A 16,006-nucleotide genomic window follows, 5' to 3' on the forward strand; every position below is an offset into this window, starting at 1 on the left:
TCCGGTCACTGCTTTGTACTGCCACTAATGCCACCCCTCATGAGCAAATGTTCGTTTTCCCCAGGAAGTCCACATCGGGAACCTCGCTACCGACATGGCTGACTTCTCCTGGGGCCGTCCTACTGCGGAGGCACGTGAGGACCCATAAAATGAACCCCCTGGTCGAGAAGGTGAACCTCCTACATGCCAACCCCCAGTATGCCTACGTGGCATACCCAGACGGGCGGGAGGACACGGTCTCCATACGAGACCTCGCACCCTCGGGCGCCCCTGAATCACCACCATTATTATCCACCACTTCTCCCAACCCAACCCCTGTAGATGGCATGCCGGAGCCCCAGGACCCTTCGTCGACCACTCAGACACCAGACTCGAAGATGGATACAGCACCACCGCCGCCGCTGCTACGACGATCAGGACGGCATACAAGGCCTCCTGATAGACTTACCTACACGAACTTTTAGTACACTTCACCCCGCCGGGCTCAATTTTAAACAAGGGGTGAACATGGTAAACCACTGTTATTGTTTTCACTGTCGTTCACTACTGTTATCGTTATTGCACATTGTTACCTCTTGCCACTCACTGTATACCAATGCATGCCTCAGCTAGCCCCGCCTACATGACCTGGTATAAAGGTGGCTGCCCGGCAACGTACTTCCTTCTTGGAACCAGTCGTCCACGAGAGGCATGCTCTGTTCTTTAGTTAATAAAAACCTTTTCATTACTTTCCTAATTCATCGCCTTTTATGGAGTAATTGATAAGCGTATCACAGCACACCTGGGGCTCTTAAAGGCACATACACTACAATTCCTCCCCTTTTAGCTAACCAGTACATCATATTTTAAGTAATTATTAATTACATGTTATAAAAAATAATATACACATTGCTGTAGTTAATTAATTATAAGTCAGTCTCTCAGGAGGCTTCCTGACTCAGTCCGGATAACGCCTCGGGGGTGTAGTAGTTTCTGGTGGTGTAGTAGGTTCTTTTGGCAAGGCTGATTCAGCTTGAATGCCAGTGTCGGGTTCATCGGGTTCCAGTATCACCGGATCGGAGGTAGATATGGGTATCTCTACTTCATCGTTAGACGTATAGAGTTGTGGTGTAGGTTATCCCTTTTCAGATGACTTTATGATTTGGTCAGCATGGTGCCTTATTATGCTTTCTCCGATGTCCACGGTATACATCAGTGGTCCTAGTCGTGTGCAGATAGTTCCAGGCTGCCATTTCTCGGTACGGTAGTCCCGGGCCAAAACTTGTTGACCTATCTGGAAGGTTCTAGTTGGCCTTTCATTCATGCCTTGAAATTGCCGGTTCTCCACGTCCCTTCTGATGTTGGGCTTCACCAAATCCAGCCGGCATCTTAGGTTTCTATTGAAGAACATCATGGCGGGAGTTTGGTTGGTAACCATATGTGTTGCATTCCTGTATGCGAATAAGAAGTTATCCACCTTGTGCTGAAGTTTTATGTCTTCATTACCCATGGCCTTTATGGCCTTCTTGAAGGTCTGGACAAACCTTTCAGCCAATCCATTGGTGGCGGGATGGTATGGGGTGGACGTGTAGTGCTTAACCCCATTGTTTTTTAAGAAATTTCTGAATTCTTCGGACACAAATTGCGGTCCATTATCAGAACATATCTGTTCCGGCAGCCCATTCCTGGCAAATATGGTCCTTAATACTGTGATGGTTTTTTCCGTGGTGTTGGAGGACATCTTTATTATCTCCGGCCACTTGGAGTGTGCATCAACCGCGATTAAGAACATTGAGTCCATAAATGGACCAGCAAAGTCGATGTGCACCCTTTGCCAGGGAGATGAGGGCCACTCCCATGGATGTAGAGGGGCTTGTGGTGGAGCGCTTTGGACCTTCTGGCATCCTAGGCAGCTCTTGGTCATTTCTTCGATGTCTCCATCGATACCTGGCCACCATACAAATGCCCTAGCTAGGTTCTTCATTTTCACTCCACCCAGATGCCCCTCGTGAAGCTCCTTTAGCACTTTATCCTGGAGTTTGGGTGGAATCACCACTCTGGTCCACACATCAAGGTTCCTCGGCACACTGACAGCTGTTCTCTTCTTTGCGAGAATGCTGGCAACAGTGGTTCGCCATGTGCTGGCCATCCCTTCACTGTTAAATCTTAGACCTGTGAGAGAGTCGGGTCATTTCTCGTCTCCCTTTCAATGGCAGAATTTGTTACTGGTAGACATTCCACTGTGGTAGAGTGGAACACAGAGCATGTCAGGAAGGGGCAGAAGGTATGGAGTAAAAGGTAAAGTAATAAAAAGGGCAAAAGCAGGAACTAAGTGTCACAAAACATCCTTGAAAGTTCTCTATCTGAATGCACGTAGCATTCGTAACAAAATAGACGAGTTAATGGCACAAATAACTACATATGGGTATGACCTTGTGGCCATTGCAGAAACATGGCTGCAGGGTGACAATGCCTGGGAATTAAACATACCAGGTTATTTAACGATCCGGAAGGACAGGCAGGAAGGAAGGGGAGGTGGAGTGGCTATGTTAATAAAGGAAGGAATCACTGTAATACAGAGAAATTATATTGGGTCAAAAGATCAGGATAATGAAACAGTTTGGGTGGAGGTAAGGAATAATAAGGGGAAAATAACACTAGTGGGCGTAGTCTATAGGCCTCCGAACAATGGCAACTCTGTTGGACGGAGTATCAATCAGGAAATAGGTGAGGCTTGTAATAAGGGAACATCTATAATTATGGGGGATTTTAACTATCATATTAATTGGACAAATCAAATTGGGCAGGGCTGACTTGAGGATGAGTTCATTGAGTGTATTAGGGATGGGTTTCTTGAGCAGTATGTAACTGAACCGACCAGGAGGCAAGCAACCTTAGATCTGGTCCTGTGTAACGAGACGGGATTAATTAAAAATGTCCTAGTAAAGGATCTCCTTGGAATGAGTGACCATAACATGGTTGAATTCCATATTCAATTAGAGGGTGAGAAGGTTGGATCTCAAACAAGCGTGCTAAGCTTGAATAAAGGAGACTATGAAGGTATGAGAGCGGAATTGAGTAGAGTGGATTGGGAAAATAGATTAAAGGGTAAGACGATACATGATCAGTGGTGTACATTTAAGGAGTTATTTTACAACTTCCAAAAAAAGATATATTCCACTGAGAAGAAAAGGGTGTAAAAGAAAAGACAGCCATCCGTGGCTAAGTAAAGAAATTAAGGATAGTATTCAACTAAAAACAAGGGCATATAAGGTAGCCAAATCTAGTGGGAGGATAGAGGATTGGGAAAACTTTAAAAGACAGCAAAAAATAACAAAAAGATTGATTAAGAAAGGGAAGATAGATTATGAAAGTAAATTAGCAAAATATATAAAAACAGATAGTAAGAGTTTTTATAGTTATATAAAAAGAAAAAGGGTGGCTAAAGTAAATGTTGGTCCCTTAGAGGTTGAGACCGGGAAATTAATGGTGGGAAATATGGAGATGGCAAAAACACTGAATGAATATTTTACATCAGTCTTTACAGTAGAAGACACTAAGAATATCCCAACACTGGACAAACAGGGGGCTAAAGGGGGGGAGGAGCTAAACACGATCAAAATCACTAAGGAAGTGGTACTCGGTAAAATAATGGGACTCAAGGTGGATAAATCACCGGGACCTGATGGCTTACATCCTAGGGTCTTGAGGGAAGTGACGGTAGGGATAGTGGATGCATTGGTAATAATTTTCCAAAACTCCCTGGACTCGGCAAAGGCCCCGGCAGACTGGAAAACTGCTAATGCAACACCCTTATTTAAAAAGGGCAGAAGACAGAAGGCTGGAAACTATAGACCGGTTAGCCTAACATCTGTGGTAGGTAAAATTTTGGAGTCCATTATTAAGGAGACAGTAACAGAACATTTGGATAATCATAATTTAATAGGACAACGTCAGCAAGGTTTTATGAAGGGGAAGTCATGTTTGACAAATTTGCTGGAGTTCTTTGAGGAAGTAACATATAGGGTGGATAAAGGGGAACCAGTGGACGTAGTGCATTTAGACTTCCAAAAGGCATTTGACAAGGTGCCACACAAAAGATTATTGCTTAAGATAAAAAATCACGGGATTGGGGGTAATATTCTGGCATGGATAGAGGATTGGCTATCTAACAGAAGGCAGAGAGTTGGGATAAATGGTTCATTCTCAGACTGGCAATCAGTAACTAGTGGTGTTCCGCAGGGGTCAGTGCTGGGCCCCCAACTCTTTACAATCTATATTAACGATTTGGAGGAGGGGACCGAGTGTAACATATCAAAGTTTGCAGATGATACTAAGATGGGAGGGAAAGTAGTGAGTGAGGAGGACATAAAAAACCTGCAAGGGGACATTGACAGGCTAAGTAAGTGGGCAGAGATTTGGCAGATGGAATACAATGCTGGAAAGTGTGAGATTATGCACTTTGGCAGGAAAAATCGTAGAGCAAGTTATTATCTTAATGGCAAGAAACTGGAAAGTACTGAAGTACAAGTGGATCTGGGAGTCCTGGTGCACGAAACTCAAAAGGTTAGTATGCAGGTGCAGCAAGTGATTAAGAAGGCCAATGGAATGTTGGCTTTCATTGCTAGGGGGATAGAATATAAAAATAGGGAGGTATTGCTTCAGTTGTACAAGGTATTGGTGAGACCGCACCTGGAATACTGCGTAGTTTTGGTGTCCATACTTAAGAAAGGTCATACTTGCTCTCGAGTCAGTACAAAGAAGGTTCACTCGGTTAATCCCGGGGATGAGGGGATGGACATATGAGGAGAGGTTGAGTAGATTGGGACTCTACTCATTGGAGTTCAGAAGAATGAGAGGCGATCTTATTGAAACATATAAGATTGTGAAGGGTTTGGATCGGGTGGATGCGGGGAAGATGTTCCCGATGATGGGTGAAACTAGAACTAGGGGGCATAGTCTTAGAATAAGGGGCTGCTCTTTCAAAACTGAGATGAGGAGGAACTACTTCACTCAGAGGGTGGTAGGTCCATGGAATATGCTGCCCCAAAAAGCTGTAGAAGCTACATCATTACATAAATTTAAAACAGAAATAGACAGTTTCCTAGAAGTAAAGGGAATTAAGGGTTACGGGGAGCGGGCAGGAATTTGGACATGAGTCTAGGTTCGGATCGGTCATGGCCCTGTGGGTAGCGGAGCGGGCCCAGGGGCCGTGTAGCCTGATCCTGCTCCTATTTTGTGTGTCTAATTCTGTTAGATTCAGGATATGGTTCTGTGATAGTGGATTGGCGGGTAGGATCAGATCAGCCATGATCTTATTGAATGGCGGAGCAGGCTCGAGGGCCAATTGGCCTACTCCTGCTCCTATTTCTTATGTTCTTATGTTCTTTTGTATCTCTACTGGGTCTACTGTAGGTGACTCTTCTACCGTTGGCAACGCTAGGCGTGATAAACCGTCAGCATTCCCATGCTGTTTTGATCCTTTGTATTCTATGTTGTATTGGTGTGCCCCTCGAAAAAGGGACCACCTCTGTAGCCTTTGCGCTTTCATAATGGGAACACACTTTTTAGGGTTGAATATGGAGATGAGGGGTTGATGGTCAGTCAACAAGGTAAATTTTTGTCCGTGTAGGTAATGGTTGAATTTCTTCATTCCCCATACCAGGCTGAGTGCTTCCCTGTCGATTTGGGCATAGTTACGCTCAGCTGAGTTTAATGAGCGTGACGCAAAAGCTATCGGTCGTTCTGAGCCATCAGGGATTTTATGGGATAATACTGCTCCTATGCCGTAAGGGGATGCATCACATGCCAGTCTGATTGGCAGTGCTGGGTTGTAATGGGCAAAACTTCTTCGGATGTGATTAAGTCTTTGCATTTATGGAAGGCACGTTTACAGTCTTCGTTCCATTTCCAAATCACTCCTGTTTGTAGAAGTTCATTAAGATGGTGTGGAAGAGTTGATAAGTTCGGTAAAAATTTATGATAGTAATTTATTAATCCCAGGAATGACCTTAATTGTGATACATTTTCAGGTGCTGGGGCTTTTATGACCGCTTCAATTTTTTCAGGTGACTTATGCAACCCTTCATTATTAATTATGTGGCCACAATATGATAGCTGATTTTGGAAAAATTCGCACTTGGGGCAATTTGCTTGTAGGCCCCGTTCTCTCAGCCTAGTGAGCACCTGCTCCAAATTGGCAAGGTGCTCATTGTCGTTTTCTCCTGTTACAAGGATGTCGTCTAGGTAGCATTGAGTCCCCGGAACCCCTTGCAGGACTTGCTCCGTAGCTCTTTGCCAGATAGCTGGAGCAGATGCTACTCCAAAAACCAGTTGATTGTACTGGTACAGGCCTTTGTGTGTGTTTATCGTGAGATACTTTTTAGAGGCTTCCTCAACCTCCATCTGTAGATATGCATGTGCCAAGTCAATTTTGGTGAAACGCTTCCCTCCGGATAGTGAGGCGAAAATATCTTCTATCCTCGGAAGAGGAAACTGTACTGTGTGAAGGATCGGGTTTACAGTCACCTTGAAGTCTCCACAGCTGCGAATTTTTCTCTGTTCTTCAGATTTATCATTATTCAATGCTTTTTTCATGACTAGAACGATGGGTGTTGCCCACTCGCTCCAATCTATTTTGGATAATATGCCTGCCTTTTCCAAATTCTCCAGCTCTGCCTCGACTGCTGGACGAATTGCGTATGGCACCGGTCTTGCCTTAAAAAATTAGGGAATTGCTGCATCTTCCACTTTTATTGAGGCGGTGATGCCTTTCAAGCTTCCTAGTTTCTCCTGAAACACTTCTTTGGCGTTGGCCAAGATGTCTTTTAATCGTTCAGGTATGATGTCATCATTGTTTTTTTTCTTACTGGTCACCGTCAGTGCCTGAATGGAGTGCCAGTCTAAACGTATCTTTCTGATCCATTCACGTCCCAGCAACGGTGGACCACCATATACCATGATAGGTCAGCCTACACGCTGCCGCTAACATCTGCAGGGCTACCCACATACTGAAAATGAGAGAACCAACAGCTGATGCTTTCTTCAGATCAAGACCACTTATCATATCAAGAACTGTCTCCAGTCCTGCTGCGGTCGCCAATGTGCAGGGGGCATCCTTTAACTGGTTTACGGTAATTTGCCTGGTCAGGCAGCTTTGCCTGCACTCTGACCAATTCCAACCTTTTACCTGGTTTACAGTAATTTACCTGGTCAGCAGCCTTTTGCTGCTACACTGTGAACCAATTTCCAAACAGCTGTTTTGAATCGCTACCCCACCTTCCAGTTCTGACTGGAGGCCTTATAATTAATGATATATTAAAAACGGACAAGTGGTTTTGATTTGAGGAAGTCAACATTATTTAAACTAAAGAAACTGTAATCAAATTTTAAACTATACCACACGAACACAGTAATTACAGTAAAATTGCTTAAATGGGGGAAGGCAGATGGCAAAAATGAGGGATTAATGGCTACATTGTTGATTAAACAATCTTAGCAATTTCCCCTTAATTACCACCCCTAACTCCTTACTAGGTTGCCTTGCTGAGGAGTCAGAAACCTGCTCACCTGGGGTCCACGGAAGTAAGAGAGAGAGAGATAGCTTCTCAGGAGCAACCTTTATATCCTGCCAACTCCTGCTGTTTGGCTGAAAGGGTCTGTGTGCAAAATTCACGCCCAAAGTTCCAATACACAAGAGAAAGGCAGTGATTGGCTGATTCAAAGTGTTTGGAGTGGTTTGAACGTGTCTGCGTTCTGGGGCTGAAATATACCCACCCACATCTGGAGTTCACCTGGGCTAAAACAAAAGGGAATCCAACTGCCCTATTGTTCAGAAATGGTGATTCTAAAACCCATTCATTCCTAAACTGGTCTCTTTCAAAAGTCCTTTTCTGGATTTTCAATCGTGCCTCAATGTGTGTAAGAGGTTTGAATGGGGCTGGATTGCTGTGTAAACAGAAACCGATTGTTCTGGGTTAGTCTCAAGTGGTTGTAATCCCTTATGTCAATATCCTGCAGTTTCGGGTAAACAAACCTTGCCTCTGTAGAAGGGAAATTCCCTGGTTTGATTGACAGGTCTGACTGCCACTGCTTGATCCTCCCACTTTTTCACAGACATACACCAAGCTGCTTTTGTCCTGGCCATGCTCTTTCCTGATGGCCATTTTAAAACCCCTTTTGATTCACCAAACTCCAGGGAACAATTTTATTAAAATGTACTGTCTTAAAGTGTGCACATTTTCCACGAAGTTCCTCGATTCCAGTGTTGTCCACATGCTGCAACACAGCCTTTTGCATTTCTGGGCACATTTTAAAACATTGTCCAACCCAAAGACAATTCAAATCACACAATTGTCCAACCCAGAGGCAATTCAAATCACATAATTCTTCGTCCACAATGTGGACCAATATTTTCCAATTGTCAGGGATTTAGGGGATTTTGTGAACCCCTACAATAGAAGAGCATCTAGAGACAGAAAATACAATAAAAAATAGTCAGCATGGATTCTGAAAGGCTAACTCATTCTTAACTAACCTGGGCGAAGCAACCCAATTTTTCCCCCTATGGGAAACTGCAACCTCTGAGGGCGCAGCATCACCAGAATTCAGCACACCCAGCACCAGTGAAAACAATCACACCTCAGGGCGACCTTCGGGACATAGAATACTGTTGTCACCTGGTTTATCGCAGCACACAAGTGAGCATCAGCAGATTGTGGAGACAGGAATAGCAGTGGAGTGTCCTCACCAGAGGGCACAGGACTCTGTCAGCTCAGCTCAGCTGCATATCGACCCTGTGCCTCCGGGTCCATCCAGAAGGAGAGCAGTGCTGGAAATCCAGGAACAGGTGCAGGAGTCTCTCTGGCAGGTTTTGTCTCCAGGGTCGCTGCGAGTGTGGAGTGAATGGAGGAGTTGTAAGGGGGGCATCTTTTAACTGGTTTATGGTAATTTACCTGGCCAGCAGCCTTTGCCTCTGAGCTCTGACCAATTCCAACCTTTTACCTGGTTTACGGTAATTCACCTGGTCAGCAGGCTTTTGCTGCTGCACTCTAAACCAATTTACAAACAGCGGTTTCGAATCGCTACCCCTCCTTCGGTTCTGAGTGGAGGAGCTTATAATTAATGATATTAAAACGGACAAGTGGTTTGGATGAGAGAAAAATCAAGTTTTATTACCTAAATAAACTACAGTCAAAAGAATAAACTATACCACACGAACACAGTAATTACAGTAAAACTATATAACAGGGGGTTGCAGATGGCAAAAATGAGGGATAAAATGACTACAATGTTATTTAAACAATCTTAGCAATTCCCTTAAATCACCACCCCCTAACTCCTGCTAGGTTGCCTTGCCGAGGAGTCAGAACACCCTGCTCACCTCTGGTCCCAGGATGTAAAGAGAGATAGCTTCTCAGCAGCTATCTTATATACCTGGTGAGCCCCCTGCCATTCTGCCTTGCAGGGGCTGTGTGCAAAATTCCCACACAAAGGGTCCAATACACAAGAGAAAGCTGTGATTGGCTAACTCAGAGTGGTTGGACTGGGTTAATGTGTCTTCCGGAGCTCCCTGGGCTGAAACAAAAGGGAAATACAACTGCTCTATTGTCCAGAATGCGAGGGGATTTAAACCCATTCAGTTCTTAAAGGGTTCCCATTCAAGATCCAAAAGTCTCTTCTGCAGTTTAGATGTATCCACTCGATATACAAACAAATGCTAATAGCATTCAATTGCTTTGTAAACAAAGCACTGTTCTGTGGTCATCTGGAACCACAATTGATTGACAGTCTTGAGTGCTTAGCAAACAAAGTTCCTTTGTTCATGCTGGCAGTTTCAAGCACTCGATCTTAGAGTCAACATTGTAGAACATTTTGTAAACAGGCATCGATTGTCCTGCTGCAGGGGGGTGGGGACTCCCCTATGATTGGCATCTCCAATGAACCTTACTTCCAGACACAGAAAGCTGCTTTCCAAGTCCTTTGTCTTCGGCCATGTGGTATGACAGCCATTTTTATCCCTGGAAATTTAAAAGCAGAACACCCAGGGATTCTTTAATCAAAAAAATTAATCTTCAGAACTGTAAAATTATTGCGAATTCTTACAGAGTCCATCGTGAGCAGAGCCTTTTTGGAGACATTGGCGCAAGACCGCATCACCACGGAAAGGATGGGAGCCTCCGTGGAAAGGATGGGTACCTCGGTGGTAAGGCTAGCTACCGTAGAGAAGAGGATGGCTACGGTAGAGGAAAGGATGGCTACAGCCATGGAGGAGCTTAGTCGCCAGGGTCTTGATAACATGGTCATTCTTCAGGTAGAATGACATCCCTTAAGGAACAATGGTCAGCTATTGAGCATACAAACCAGACCTTCATGGAAGTCCTCTGGAGTAGGACTTCTAGTGCAGAAATGGGTCCTCATGGCCCCCCTGAAGTGCAGCAAGGTGCTGTCAAGCCACTTGCTAGCTCTGAAGTGGGGCTGACCCATGAGAGGGATGTTGCTGGCAGACAACAAGCAAGTGGGGGCTCCTCTCCAAGCACTCACACGACCATGCCACTGCAAAGTCCTCGGTCAGAGCCCCACCACAGTCCTCACCCAACTGAGATGGGCGACTCAGCCCCTGTACAGCCGCAGGATCAGCAGACTGTTGCCGAGCTCTCACAGGTTTGCAACCCCAGAGGATGGTCACCAAAGGTGTCGAGACAGGAGCAGTAAGAAAGTGAGCAAGGGGCCTCCACATCTGCTGAAGCCACAGGAGAAGCACCACATAGGAGCATGCTTAAGCGGAGGATAAAGCACAACTAGTCACAAGGTTAGTGTTCTGTCCTCCTCACGACTGTGATTCGACAGACAGCTAAACCCTCATCACCAAACAGGAGGCGTTGTTACTTTTAATCCAGTTTAATGTCACAGGGTGAAACTACAAAGAGAGCAAGAAATTACAACATCAAATAAGGCCGATTGGTATTACAATCACGATCTAAATACACAAAATAAACCTAAGATAGTAGAATGAAATGTTACCACTATAACTCAACGGTTCTATTACAATTTGAGGTAAATCTGATACAACAATCAAAGGTCTAACACATGAATGCCAGGGGAAAGACGAATAGCCAGCCACATGGAAACGCCACAAAGTGCAATATTTTAACTCATCTGGCCACAATTATCAAGAAATGGTGACATAGATCAAACATAAAGACATCTGATAAAAGGCTACTTACAGACAATGCCAGTCAAAGGGGGAAACTGAGAAGGATGGCGTTAGATACTGTATACATCACCAGCCATGAATTCTGGGCTCCCTCGTGGTTGTGTTTTACTTTCACTTTCTCATCATGTCACATGACATAAATCAACAATAAGGAGGTAAGTAGTAAAACCACTAGGGAGAGACAAAACACAATACTAAAAGTCTCATAGGGGACATAACACTCCCCGTCTGGTATCTCTAAGATGCCACATAATAAAGAAAATACAACTTATCAGGGAGCAACTGTCTGGTCTTCCTTGGAGAGAAGAAGCACAATCTCTGTGATTGGCCTGTAGAAGAGCTTTGTCCCATCACCGATTGAGATCTTGACCTCTACCTTCTGAACTCTACCACCTTTGCTGGGGAAAACCTTTGAGATGATCCCCATCGGCCATTCACTTCTTTTGTTCTGAATGTCCTTCATTAAAACTATGTTTCCCATCTGGACTTTGGTCTTTGATGACTGCCATTTGCTACGTGCTTGGAGAGTTGATAGGTACTCGCGTCGCCAACGGCTCCAGGGGATGTTGGCCAGACTCTGTACCTGCTTCCACTGATGTCTGTAGAGGTCCTTGCTGCCGAACTCTCCTGGAGGTGTAGGAATGGCTTCTCCTTTCTGAGTGAGGAGGGTGGCCATCGTCAGGATGAGTGGGAACTCTGCATCTGATGACGGAGGGACGAGTGGTCTTGCATTGATGATGGCTACCACTTCAGCCATGAATGTGGTGAGGACTTCATGAGTGAGTCTGGAAAATCCATGTTCCAGAAGCATTGCATCCAATATGCGGCGTGTGATGCCAATCATTTGTTCCCATGAACCTCCCATACGTGAGGAATGTGGCGGATTGAAGATCCAGGTACAACCTTGGTTTGCGAGGTATCTCTTAACTGTGTTGTCATCATTAGGAGAAGGAATGTTGAGCTCCTTGCAGGCTCCGATGAAGTTGGTACCACAGTCAGATCGAAGCTGCTTGGCCGGTCCACATATGGAGAAGAATGGCACTTCTGTGACTTTCTGCTGGGGACGACACAGGAATTCAGGTCCTATAAACCATGTGGTATCCCTTAAGCGAGCTGCAGTGACAGATCTGGTGGCGTGATCGGCTGGATTCAGGTGAGTAGGCACGTAGTGCCATTGTTCAGGTTGTGTTGACCTTCTGCTGCGTTGGACTCTGTTATTGACATACACATAAAACCTTCTAGTCTGGTTGCATATGTAGCCCAGCACCACCTTACTGTCTGTGTAGAACTGGATAGAGTCAGGCTTGAGATCAATCTCGGAGATGATCAGTTCTGCCATCTCTACAGCCAGAACGGCAGCACAGAGCTCCAGTCGTGGAATGCTGTGTTCGGGATGTGGTGTTAACCTTGCCTTGCCGAGGATGAAGCCTGCTTCACACTCTCCATTGGGGTTTGTGACCTTGAGATAGGCAACTGCAGCTATGGCATTGTTTGAAGCATCAGAAAAGACACATATTTCTTTGTGTTGAGCTTCAAAGGGAGAGATGAGAGTGTAGGGTCTTGGAATTTGAAGCTTTCTGAGGTCTTGGAGAGAGTTTCTCCAAGTGTGCCAAGATCCCTCCTTTTCTCGAGGTAGTGGTGAATCCCAATCGTTTGTGTCTGCTGTGAGGTCTCTAAGCAGAGCTTTTCCTTGGATGATGACTGGTGCCACAAACCCAAGGGGGTCGAACAGGCCATTCACTGTAGAAAGAACACCACGACGAGTGGAGGGCTTTTCGCTGTCTTCAACTTGGAAGGTAAAGGTATCCGTATTCAGGTCCCAACTGAGCCCAAGGCTGTGCTGTAGAGGAGGTAAGTCAACTCCAATGTCCAGGTCCTTTAGGTCATTGGCGTGATCTTCTGAGGCAAAGGCTTTCGGCATGAATGAAATGAAGTGGTCCTTTGTATCCGGCTTGATTTCCAGCATGCGGCGGAGAGAGATGAGTCGATTGAGTGCCTGTCCTCGGTTGTTAGGAAGCCGTCGTCTTGGAGTTCTGAATGGTAGAGGAGCGACCCAGCTATTGCTACTGTCCATGAAGACCTTTTCATCCATGTTCTTTATAAAGAGTTTGTCCTCAATGGAAGGAGCTAACTTGTTATCGTCACTCGTCCCTTTGAAGACTGCCTGGCCAAGACGATCCTCTTGCTTTCCGTGTTCTGGTTGCTCAGTAGGATCATCAGCGAGAGAGCTTGGAACCTGTATGCCATATCTTTCTTTCACTTGAAAGCTGTTGGGGCACGGATCAAAGAGTGAGGGGCGACCATTCTCCAGCACATTTGTATGGAATGTGTTCACTTTGGCAGGTCTGTGGGCGTTGCCCAGACAATCATCACCGATGATGACCCACCCTAGGTCAAGTCTCTGAGCATAAGGTGAGTCGTGTGGACCATTTATCTGTTCACGTACCTTGTGGATTCTCAATATGTCTCTGCCTAGTAGAAGCAGGATGGGAGCTTGAGGGTTCAACGGTGGAATCTGGTAAGCCACTGGTTTGAGATGAGCATGATGAAGCGCTGCTTCAGGTGTAGGGATCTCTGACCTGTTATCAGGCACCTGGTTACACTCTATTGGTGTGGGCAGAGGCAGGCTCGTCTTTCCATCAAGGGTCTCCACTATGAAACCACTGGCCCTCCTTCCTGATGTCTCCACTAGGCCGGCACAAGTTTTCAGTGAATATGGGGAGCTGTTTCCTTCTATGTTAAAGTGGTCAAAGAACTGAGACTTGGCGAGTGATCTGTTACTCTGATCATCCAGCATGGCGTATATCTTTATGGCTTTCTCTTGCTGTCCTTCAGGGTAGACCGTCACAAGACAGATTTTGGAACAGGATTTGCCGCTGATGTGTGCTCCGCAGACCTTGGTGCAATGTGAGGCTACTTCAGGTGTCAGAATGTCTTCCTCTTCCTCCCTGCCGTGCTCTGCTGTGGCAGTAGAGGCCGTTGAGACCCAGGGGGCTGGACCTGGGTGGAGTTCTGTGTTGTGGCCTTTGCTATTGCATTCTGCACATTTGACGGCCGTGATACAGTCCCGTGCCAGGTGAGTTGAAGAGGAACAGCATTTATAACAGATGCCACGTTCCTTTAAGAATGATTTGCGATCCTCCATAGTCCGTTCTCTGAAGCTCCGACACCTCCTGAGCGGGTGCGGCTTGTTGTGAATGGGGCATTGCTTGACGGGGTCGTCCGTTTTCCCATCTGCGTCATCGCTGGAGGAGGTGGTGGACAGTGACATTTCAGTTTTATGAACTGACACTGGAGTTCTCTGGTTGTAGCTTGTAGCAGACTGTGCTGTCTTCGGTGGCCCAGGGCTTTGAGTGGAGAAGAAGAAGCTTGGGTCGTTTCTTATTTTAGCCTGCTGGCAGATAAACTTGGCAAAAAAGGAGAAAGGTGGGAAGGGAACGTTGTGATCTTCCTTATACTTTGATCCCTGAGTTATCCATCTTTCCTGCAAGTTGAATGGTAACTTTTCAACAATGGGATTTATCCCACGTGCCGTGTCAAGGTACAGAAGACCTGGCAGACATCCCTCAGTTTTGGCTGAGTCAATTTCCATTAGGACGTCACCTAACTCTCTGAGCTTCAGGCGGTCTCGATTGATGATCTTGGGAAAGTTCTCCAGCTTCTTAAACAGTGCATTCTCAACCACCTCCGGGGAGCCATAGCTCTTGTCCAGACGATCCCACATCCTCTTCAACCCCCTTTCCGTGAGGTTAATGTGCACAGCTCGAATTCTCTTGGCCTGCTCAGAGGATTCCTTACCCAGCCATTTAGCGAGTAGGTTGATTTCTTCGCTTGCTGACAGGTCTAACCCTCTTATGGTGCTCCAAAAAGTAGACCTCCATGCTCTGTAGTCTTCAGGTTGGTCGTTGAACTGTAGCAACCCGGTGGTGACGAGTTCACGACGTGCGAAGAACCTCACAAAATCTGACATGCCTTGGGTCTGTTCGTAGTGAGGTAGAGCAGCTGGACTGCGATAGGTCTGCAGATATTGTGAACGATAATGATGGGTTAGCCTTTGGTCTTCTGGTTGGAACTTGTGTTCATCCTCTTCCACAGTGTTTTTGTTGAGCTCACAACGGCACTGAGATGCATGGCCAGGCTCCTCCTGTTCGTGTATTAACTCTGGAACAGGCTCTATGTCGGGCATTGAAGAGTTAACAGTTTGTGACCTGGAGTGGCTTTGTATGTATTCTGTGGTGCGTTGCACTGGATCTTGGTGAGGGAGATGAAGGTTAAGGTTGCTGCCTGTTGCTTTACCTTCAACAGCTGCTTCAAGGACTTCTGCCTCTGCTAGAGCTGCTGCTGCCTCTTTTTCCATATCCAATACAGCTAATATTGCTTCAATACATGCCTTTTCCATTTTTATGTCCATTTCCCTTTGAGCAAAGGATATCTTTGCTTTGGCTGTTTCGGCCTTGGCTCTGGCCATCGCTGCTGCTGCACCAGTAACAGACCTACTTGAATGCCTGGAGGAGCCAGAACAGTGAGATCTGGTCTCCTCTGCTTGTTTCAATGGTGACTGTTCCTCCATTTCAGCTTTTGTGACTGGTGTCTGGAATGTGTGGCTTCGGAGATGCATAGAATCGTGTTGGTGTTGAGTATCTGTACCTTTAGTAGATTCGCCCATGGGAAAGGTGTCTTTTCACTGTTCTGTCCTCCTCACAACTGTGATTCGACAGACAGCTAAACCCTCATCACCAAACAGGAGGCGTTGTTGCTTTTAATCCAGTTTAATGATACAGGGTGAAACTACAAAGAGAGCAAGAAATTACA

Source organism: Somniosus microcephalus, chromosome 1 (assembly GCF_052327205.1).
Source record: "Somniosus microcephalus isolate GS21.2 chromosome 1, FLI_Smic_1.0, whole genome shotgun sequence".
Taxonomy (NCBI): Eukaryota; Metazoa; Chordata; class Chondrichthyes; order Squaliformes; family Somniosidae; genus Somniosus; species Somniosus microcephalus.